The following is a 10,980-nucleotide window of genomic DNA, read 5'->3' on the forward strand; positions in this document are numbered from 1 at the left end:
GTTTTTTTATTATAAAAAAATAAAAAAATAAAATCTACATCGGATTTGATAAGCGCACTCTCATATTGTATTTTTTTTGTCTATATTGGGGTAAATGACCTAGTACCCCTGAGAGAGCTGCTGCCGAATCCGACAATTGCAGCGCCAGGAACACTGTGCTGTTGTCTCCAAGTATGAGGAGAGTAGCGTTAGCTGTGGAGGGCAGTGAGGTACGAGGAGAGTAGTGTTAGCTGTGGGGGGCAGTGAGGTATAAGGAGAGTAGTGTTAGCTGTGGGCGGCAGTGAGGTATAAGGAGAGTAGCGTTAGCTGTGGAGGGCAGCGAGGTACGAGGAGAGTAGTGTTAGCTGTGGGGGGCAGTGAGGTATAAGGAGAGTAGTGTTAGCTGTGGGGGGCAGTGAGGTATGAGGAGAGTAGTGTGAGCTGTGGGGGGCAGTGAGGTATAAGGAGAGTAGTATGAGCTGTGGAGGGGGGCAGTGAGGTATGAGGAGAGTAGTGTTAGCTGTGGGGGGCAGTGAGGTATGAGGAGAGTAGCGTTAGCTGTGGGGGGCAGTGATGTACGAGGAGAGTAGTGTTAGCTGTAGGGGGCAGTGAGGTATGAGGAGAGTAGTGTTAACTGTGGGGGGCAGTGAGGTATGAGGAGAGTAGTGTGAGCTGTGGGGGGAGGTGAGGTGTAAGGAGGGTAGTGTTAGCTGTGGGGGGCAGTGAGGTATGAGGAGAGTAGTGTGAGCTGTGGGGGGGGGGGTGCAGTAAGATATGGATGGAACTGGAGAAAGCTTGAAAGTGGTAATGAGAAGGCTGTGGGGCGATATGGAGGGTGGCAACAGTACGTGACATGTAATTGTATTTATTTTTTTGGAGGGGGGGGGGACAATAATGTTGTACCTAGGGGCAGCCTGACCCCTAAATCTGCCTCTAAACAGGACGCAGTCCTGGACACTGTATTTGAAATTTTGTTATACTGTACATTTTAATATAAATTCCATCTTTTTGGGGTGTGGGACTGATATAGGATAATACGTTTGTATACAATATGTAATTATTAACCTGCTTTCTGGTATAAAAAAATCTATGTAAAATTTGTTCCTAGCCTATCTACTTGTGAGTTGCAGACTTGTCAATTCAGTTTAAAGGCATAGTAGTCTGGACACCCACATTCCCTCCTCCCTTGCCTATTTACTACAAAATAACCAGGCTAGGAGCTAAGGCCCTAATTCAGTAAGGATTGCAAAATTTGCAATTTACAATCCGGCCGATTATCGAACGACTGCGCATGTGCAGCATTCGCATTGCACACACGCAAGTAAAAATGGCAACAGAAATTGCATACACATCGTGATCGCAATGCAGTCGCTTTTTGACTGACAGGATGCCTGCTTTTCTGGGCGGAAACCTGCCGTTTTCTGGGTGTATCTGATAAAACTCAGACGTGCCCAGGCGTTTTTAAGAAAGGCCTCTGGCGTCAGCGATGACCACTTCCAGCCTCTTGTGTTGCAAGAATTGTGGATGACCTGGCCTGGTGCAGATAGGAAAAATCTTTGATGTTCCGGTAATTGCGTATGGTTTTGCGATCAGCTCGCATATTGAGATGCATTTGCAATTTCTGCAATGGCCATTTTTTTCTCTATTTCTGGGCGGCAACTATTTGATCGCAGCAACTGCTTCTTAGCAGAAATTGCAATCCTTACTGAATAAGGTCCTAGGTGGTCATTCCGACCAGTTCTCATGCAGCGGTTCTTCGGTGGCCACAATGCGCACACGCGTCGTTGCCCAGCGATAGCCGTTGCCAGGCAGCGACCAGAAGAAAGAAGAAAGTGATTGCTAGATCGGTCGCAAGAAGATTGACAGCGGAGAGGCGTTCCGGGGGGCGTCTAATCACCATTTTCCGGGTGTGGAGATCCGAACGCAGGCGTGTCCAGGTGTTTGGAGGGTGGATGTCTGACGTCAATCCCGGGACCTTCGTCGCTGGATCCGTCACACAGGGTAAGTAAGTCTGACCCTGGTCTTGTTTTGCAGGAAACTTTTTTAGCATAGCAGGACTGCACAAGCGATCGCAGCCCTGCTATGCTAAAATACACTCCCCCATAGGCGGCGTCAAGTTGATCACACGAGCAGCAAAAAGTTGCTACGTGCGATCAACTCGGAATGACCACCCTAATGCTTTGTATACACACTGGTAGATGTAACTGCAGATCGATATGGACGGCCCAGGCAGTGTGATGTGCATACACACTGCCCGATACATCGGAACTGACATCACGAAATGGGTGGCGGTTTACATGCACCCGCCCAGTTCAGCTGTTTTGCAAAATAAAAGCCATTCTCTATATTTTAATGCATATTTGTGTTACATTATTGCATGTTGTTATACAGGTTCTCTTTAAAGCGTAAATATAATTTTTACTTTATTTTTTGCCAATTACCAGCCTTGTGCTTGTTGGGCGGAGGTTTATTGTATGAGACTTCCACCTAACATAATCTGGGACACAAATCAAATACAACAAGTAAATGACAGCTTGCATTTAAGCCACACTTTCCAAAGTTCTGTAGACATCTTGCAAAACTTTTAAGAATAAGTGCCTGAGAAAATTTAAAATAACATATTTTCCTGCATCTTTCTGACCTATTTGAAATGAATGTGTCAACATCACTTGGCGCTAGATGCCTGTCACGCCATACAAAAGTCAGCATCAGCATTTTATATAAAGCAATTCCAGATTCTGGCTTGCATAAACAAAATTGCAGATATACTGTATGTTTTTATTTTGTAGTAAAACATCTCACTGAGTGAACTTTTAAGGTTATATAAATAGCACCAAAAAAACCCAAGCAGTCATTTCAACACTATAAATCTCCAAAGTTATAAAATACAGCTATACCTTATCGAAGCCTGGAACACAAAATATGCTAATCTCCCCCAGTCTTGCTGTTGGCATTATCGTGCAATGTCTCCGGTGATCTGTTTTCGCTTTTAAATAATCATTTTTTCAGTTGATTTTTCTGTGTCAACTAAATTTAAATTCTATATATTATACCTGCAACATATTTATGCCGTGTGCATAGGAAATTGAATGCAAAAGTAATGGCTGTTAACAAAAGTTTCAAACACAGAGCGAGTACTATTTTGTCATTCAACTTTCCTATTATTGTGAAAATTCTCCTTGAAGGGTCTTCGAGAGAGGTGAAAATGGTCAGACAAGTTTGCTGAATCAAACGGATTTAACCAACTTCTCTAAATTACCTTTGTCTGTTTTTTAGCTTACCATGATTTGCTTCAAAACATTTGCTACCAGTTTTTCGTTCCAACCAGCCAACTAGTTGGCTGGTTGGAAAACTAGTATTTAGATGTGTGACCAGCTTAAGAGGTTCAAATTTTTCTGGTGGGGTAGGCTGGCTGGAACCTTCGATGAGCAGATACTACTGTAAAGGTGGGTACACACTGGCCGATATATCAGCCGTTCTCTTGAACGGCCGATATATCGCGGGTCCGTCGGCCAGTGTGTACGGGCGATATGTCTTTGGACTCCATCGCTCACAGACATATCGCGTCGGCCCGGCAGCACAGCTGACACCCAATATATCTACCGATATATTGGTGCATCGCTGTGTGTGTACGGGCGGTCGGCCGTCCACCCGTACACATGCTGCGGCAGCCGGCGGTGATTTACAACTGAACTGGGCTGCCGTGTGTACACGCCCGCCCAGTTCATGGTGTCAGTCCCCGATGAATCGGGCAGTGTGTATGCACAGCACACTGCCCGATCCGTCCATAGATATATCTGCTGATCAATTGATCGGCAGATATATCTATCAGTGTGTACCCACCTTAAGTGCATGAGTGTGTCTAGTTGTACAGTACATCCAAGCTGAAAATTTAATTGTTTAGGATATGATTATGCAGGATTATTTAAATGAGACCCAGGGGTTGTTTAAGGATTTTTAACCCCTTTGCTATGGAGGATGATACCCACTCATCCTCCACAGTGATGGGTGTAGAAAAGGAAATGCATCATTACCATCTGCCCACAACTCCTGGCAACCAGTGGGAGAATGCAGGCGAATGCTAGGTAGGAAAGGAATTGATATTGTCACACACATGACTTCCAATGTTAAAAAAAAAAAGAGTGAAAAATATGGGGGAGGGATTTTAAGTCCCTCTATTTCCCCAACCACAGCACTAAGAAAGAAAGGAGACCCTCGTTGGAAACAGGCTAGTCTCCTCTTTCAAATGATGTGTCCAACTATTGTCTGGTGATCACCCGTGACCACTAGAAAATATTACCCTGTGCTATGAAAAATATATATTTTTCATATATGGGTGGGAGCACATTATTTACCCTATTCTTAGAGGTACTTTGTGCAAGCGCCAAAGGCAAGCACGCCAAAAGATTGGGTGCAGCTACATGCCACGTGGGGCATGACCAATTAAATTGGGGAGTGATACACATATGGGGGGCCAGATACACATATGCCACCAATAGTGCAGTGCCAGATACACATATGCCTACAATAGTTCCAGATACACATATGCCCCCAATAGTTCCAGATACACATATGCCCCCAGTAGTGCAGTGCCAGAAACACATATATTCCACCAGTAGTGACAGATACACATATGCCCCAATAAGTTCAGTGCCAGATACACATATGCCCCTAGTAGTGAAGTGCCAGATACACATATGCCCCCAATAGTGCCAGTTACACATATGCCCCCAGTAGTGCAGTGCTAGATACACATATGCCCCCAATAGTGCCAGATACACATATGCCCCCTGTAGTGCAGTGCCAGATACACATATGCCCCCAGTAGTGCAGTGCCAGAAACACATATATTCCACCAGTAGTGCCAGATACACATGTGCCCCAAGAAGCTCAGTGCCAGATACACATATGCCCCCAGTAGTAAAGTGCCAGACACACATATGCCCCCAATAGTGCCAGTTACACATATGCCCGTAGTAGTGCAGTGCTAGATACACATATGCCCCCAATAGTGCCAGATACACATATGCCCCCAGTAGTGCAGTGCCAGGTACACATATGCCCCCAATAGTGCCAGATACACATATGCCAGTAGTGTAGTTCCAGATACGCATATGCCCCCAGCACTGCCAGATGCACATACTGTATGCCCACAGTAGTGCAGTGCCAGATACACATATGCCCACAATAGTGCCACATACACATATGCACCCAGTAGCGCAGTGCCAGATACACATATGCCCCCATCAGTGCCAGATACTCATATGCCCCCTAATAGTGCCAAATACACATATGCCACCAGTAGTGTAGTGCCAAATACACATATGCCCCCAGTAGTGAAGTGCCAGATACACATATGCTCCCAGTAGTGCAGTGCCAGATACACATATGCCCCCAGTAGTGCAGTGCTAGATACACATATGCACCCAGTAGTGCAGTGCTAGACACATATGCCCACAGTAGCACAGTGCCAAATACACATATGTCCCAATAGTGCCAGATACACATTTGCTCCCTGTAGTGCAGTGCCAGATACACATATGCCCCCAAATAGTGCCAGATACACATATGCCCCCAGTAGCGCCAGATACACATAAGCCCCCAGTAGTGTAGTGCCAGATACACATATGCCCCTAGCAGTGCCAGATACACATATGCCCCCCAATAGTGCCAGATACACATATGCCACAGCAGGGCCAGATACACATAAGCCACCAGTAGTGTAGTGCCAGATACACATATGACCCCAGTAGTGCCAGATACACATAAGCCCCCATTAGTGTAGTGCCAGATACACATATGCCCCCAGCAGTGCCAGATACACATATGCCCCCCAATAGTACCAGATACACATATGCCCCCAGCAGGGACAGATACACATATGCCCTCCAATAGTGCCAGATACACATATGTCCCCAGCAGTGCCAGATACACATATGCCCCCAGCAGTACAACTCACTGTTGCTGCCTGGGGCTGGCTCTACTGTGTGTCCGAGGGGAGGAGAGCAAGCGTGCGCCTCTCCTGCCCTCAGTCTGGTCTCCCTCTGGCAGCGGCATGTATCACAAATCTAACTCTCTCTATACATGTTACTGTATATTTGCCCTGCATGATTTTGGCCATTAGAGAAAGATTGTGCATTTGCGATTTATGCTGAATTAGGCCCTTTTTGTGTAACTATTTCTTCATCGTCATTTTTTTTTTTTAAGGGGGGGTTGTTACTTTCACTTGGAGCCAACTAAAGACATTCCGCAGTCATCAGTTTGGTAATGAGATAGATCGTCATGACAAAAAATAATTATCACCAAAACTATTCCTTTCTAATTACATAAATTGCTCCGTTTCAATTAAAGCCAGATCTACTGAACATTACATCTTAATGAAAGCATACATTAATACGATTAATTATTTTGTGACAGTTTTCCTGCTATCTAATTCAATTAGAGGGATAATAAAACCACACCAATCACTGAGCTAGAATTTTGAATCTCTCAACTTTCTGTTACTATATGGTTAGTATAGCCCTTTCAGCTGCACTGTAATCCTGTAATGGTAGAATGGGTGTTTATAGTAAACTGCTATAGATTCTTTTCTAGTGTGAGCCAATGTGCAACACTGCTTTATTAAGAACAGATTAACATTCAACCCCTGTAATTGATAGAGTTGAGAGAGTCATTACTCGCTGATCTATGGATGTCTCTACTTTTTGGCAATACAGCACAGCAATAATTATTGTCCTTAACCACTTAACTGAATTTTTTTTTTCTAAAAAACACTCATAAATTTACTTTGTGTGTGTGTGTGTGTGTGTGTGTGTGTGTGTGTGTGTGTGTGTGTGTGTGTGTGTGTGTGTGTGTGTGTGTGTGTGTGTGTGTGGGCCGAAACATCAGGAACATTGAAAACATTGCAGCCATCGTGACTTTTATTTTAATAGCCCCAGAGGCCACCAGGTACACAGGGGGGCTTGATTTACACTTTCACAGCCGCTGCTATTGTCTGCAGCTGCTAGGAGGGGGGTCCAGCAGTGATCAGCAGCATGGCAGACACTGGGGAAGGGTACGAGGAGGCAGAGGGACCATCTGGTCTCTCTGAGCGCAGCGACAGCTGGAAGTTTCTCTTTCCTGCAGCCAGAGGCGGATTGGACATAGGGTCTACAGGGAAGATTCCCGGTGGGCTGACGCGCCCTGTTTTGTTTGAGGACATGTGGTCCTATTTATAGACATAATGAATAAGTTGCCAAACAATTTGCATATATATGAAAATTACTTTGCCACTTAGCCTGTGATTGCAGATGATCTAGTGTATGCTCTGTCTGCCTGCTTGGCTGACATATAAGATTGAGTGAATAGTGATTGGGATACGGTTGGTGTAATAAGCAAGAAAATAGATCTTTCTAAAGAATGATATAGTTTCTTAAATTCTGAAGGTGTATCATACAATGTGCTCATAATATTTAATTTTATTTCCTTTTAACTTTCCCTTGATGCTGGACATGCCCACTATCTGGAAAGTCTTGGGAGGAGGGTGCTGCTGCCATGGCCCATGGCTAGACCTTACACCTCTGGTGCTGCCCAAATTTTTCCAGGGCCGCTTTTTGTTCCCAATCCGCCCCTGCGGCTGCAGCTGCAAACACTGTCTATCTGACTGGTCGCATCCTGTGCGACCAGGTCCGATAAAGCATTTGCTGTTGTGGTCGCATGTGATGTGACCATGCCAGGCAAGTGGTTAAAGGTCCATGATGGCCGCGATGGTGATTCGAGGCTGCATCTGTACTCGGATCCTCGCTATGCTAACAGGGGGGTTCTGTCTGCTACAGACGCCTCCTGCTGCATTAGAATTTCAATTAGATAGAATAGCACAGACGCTTCCTTGCTGTGCAATTTCATCTAAACATGGATCAGGCCCCATGAGAGTAGTAGATATCGAGCTGCTGTGACCCCATTAGTTTCTGTTGCTGTGGTCCCGTCTGTCACTGTATGCTAATCCTCTGGCGTACAGTCATGCATCTGACTGTGCAAGGCCAGGGACAGCTGCTTTTAGCGGCTGCAGTCGCAACCATCAGAAGCAGTAGCGGCTCTTGCCACGGGCAAGCAGGCTTTTTGCCCGGGGCGCCACTACCCTGAGGGCGCCGCCACCGTGGCAAGAGCCGCTACCAATCCACCCTCCTTCCCCGCTCCCCGGCACCTGACTGCAGCGAGCGCCGTGTGCGCCCGCTGAAGCCTGCGCCGCTGACGGTAGAGGTCAAAATTGACCCCTAGTGTCAGTGCGGCGCTGCTATGGGAGAGACGTCATGACGGCGCACAGACCCTGAAACGTTAGTCCATTTAGAGTGGAAAACACTTTGTTTCTACAGCCTCCGAGTGCCGCTTTCTTTGTTTCTTGTATATATATATATATATATATATATATATATTATATTTTTAAACTAGGGATGAGCGGGTTCGGTTCGCGAGGAACCAAACCCCTCCGAACTTTGCAATCCAAGCCGGGATCCGAGTCCAGCCCGGGACTTCCCACCTTACACGGATCCCAAAAAGAGGCCAAAGGTCATCTTCATACTGTCGGATTGTTGCGGGTTTTGGATTCTATATAAGTCCAGTTCATCTGAGCCACCTTCACTCCGACTGGGGAGTGTACTGGACAGACGTGTCCATCTCCAGTACTGTCACTATGTTTTCTGGCGTGGCGTGGGGCGAGTTGCCTGAAAGGGGTGATCTTTCTGTCTGCTGTACCTGGAAAAGGGGTGCTCTCACTCTCTATGTGCTGTATCTTAAAGGGGTGCTCTCTCTGTCTGCTATATCTGAATAAGGGGTGCTCTCACTCTGTCTGCTGTATCTGAAAGGGGTGCTCTCCGTGTCTGCTGTATCTGAAAGGGGTGATCTCTCTGTATGCTGTCATTGAAAAATGGATGCTCTCTCTTCCAGCTGTATCTGAAAAAGGGGTTCTCTCTCTGTCTGCTGGATCTAAAAGGGGTGCTCTCTCTGTAAGCTGTATCTGAAAAAGGGGTGCTTTCCCTGTCAGCTGTATCTGGAAAAGGGGTGCTCTCTGTCTGCTGTATCTGAAAGGGGTGCTTTCTCTGTTTGCTGTATCTGAAAAAAAGGCTGCTTTCTCTGTCTGCTGTATATGAAAAAGGGGTGCTTTCTCTGTCTGCTATATCTTAAAAAGGGGTGCTTTCTTTCTGTCTGCTGTATCTGAAAAAGGGGTGCTATCTCTGCTGTATCTGGAAAAGGGGTGCTCTCTCTGTTTGCTGTATCTGAAAAAGGGGTGCTCTCTCTCTCTGCAGTATCTGAAAGGGGTTCTCTGTTTGTCTGCTGTATCTGAAAAAGCAGTACTCTCTCTGCCTGCTGTATCTGAAAGGGGTGATCTGTCCGTCCATCCAGAGGCTCTGCCCTAGTGTAAAATTAAAACAATAAAAGTTAAAAACAAAATGCATAGTGTAAAATTAAAATAATAAAAGCTAAAAATAAAATGCCTAAAATTATAATTATAATATATATATATATATATATATATCTTTCTTCGTGCTGTACCATAGCGCAGTATACAATAAAAATAATAATTCATAAGTGCTGTGACACTGCCGGTCAGACCACAGTATATTATTTCCTACTCATACACGTATTGTGCGACGATGTCTGTAAAGTCAACTGCAGTGTGTAATTATTATATATATGTCTGACTCATTTGTGCGACACTGTAACTGCCCGTGTGTGATATAAAAAATACTTCTACATATTTCTGACTCATTTGTGCAACACTGTAACCGCTGGTGTGTGATATAAAAAATACTTCTACATATTTCTGATTCATTTATGCAATACTGTCGGTGCAGTCAAACACAGTGTGTAATTATTTCTATTTCTGACTCACTTGTGAGACACTGTCGGTGCAGTCAACCGCAGTGTGTAATTATTATATATATTTCAGACTCATTTGTGCGACACTGTAACCGACAGTGTGTGATATAAAAAATACTTTTATGTTTTTCTGACTCATTTGTGCGACGCTGTAGGGGAAGTCAACTGCACTGTGTAACTATTACAGTATATATATTTCTGACTCATTTCGGCGACACTGTTGCTATACCCCACTTCATGTTGAGAGAAATGGAGGATAAACAACTGAAAGATCAGCAACCACTTACTACTACTAGTGCTGAAGCTGCTGCCACTAGTCATGACATTGACAATGCAAGACTGTCAACGTCATCTGCTAAGGCCGATGCCCAATGGTGTAGAGGGCATGTAAAATCGAAGAAACATTATTTTACAGTTATAAATAATAATAAAAAAAGTTAGCTGACGAGAAACGTAAAATTGGCAAAATGCCATTCACCTCATGAAGTGGCAAGGAAAGGCTAAGGCCATGGCCTGTGTTTATGACTGGTGGTTCTGTGTCTCATAATGATGATGTAAGCCCTCCTCCCTTTACAAAAGTAAAAAAAAATTAACTTGTTAAGGCACAGGAACCAATTGTCCATGGTTGCGATGTATAAGCCTGACCTTTCCAATACTGTACGGGAAGAGGAGGCTCCTTCCACCATTTGCACGCTCTCTGCAAGTGTTTGGAGGAGCAGCACCAGTCCATGTGCTGACACTGAGATTGAGGATGTCACTGTAGAAGTACACGAGGATGAGGAGGATATTGGTGTAGCTGGCGCTAATAAGAATGTTGACAATGAGGATTTTGATGATGGGGATGTTGTTTGTTTAAATAAGGCTCCAGTAGACACAGTTGTTGCCCATAGTATGAAAAAGCCCATTGTTATGCATGGGCAAAAGAAATAAAAAATCCACCTCTTCTGTGTGGAATTATTTCTCCACACACCCAGACAACGGGTGTCAAGCCATCTGTAGCCTTTGTAAAATTATTGTAAGTAAAAGTAGAGACCATAACCACCTTGGAACTTCCTTCCTGTTATGCCACTTTCAGTGTATACATCACAAGTTGTTGCCACATTCATAAACTTCGGCTAAATGCATAACCAGTCCAGCAACATCTAG

The sequence above is a fragment of the Pseudophryne corroboree genome, chromosome 5, assembly GCF_028390025.1.
Source record: "Pseudophryne corroboree isolate aPseCor3 chromosome 5, aPseCor3.hap2, whole genome shotgun sequence".
Classification (NCBI taxonomy): Eukaryota; Metazoa; Chordata; class Amphibia; order Anura; family Myobatrachidae; genus Pseudophryne; species Pseudophryne corroboree.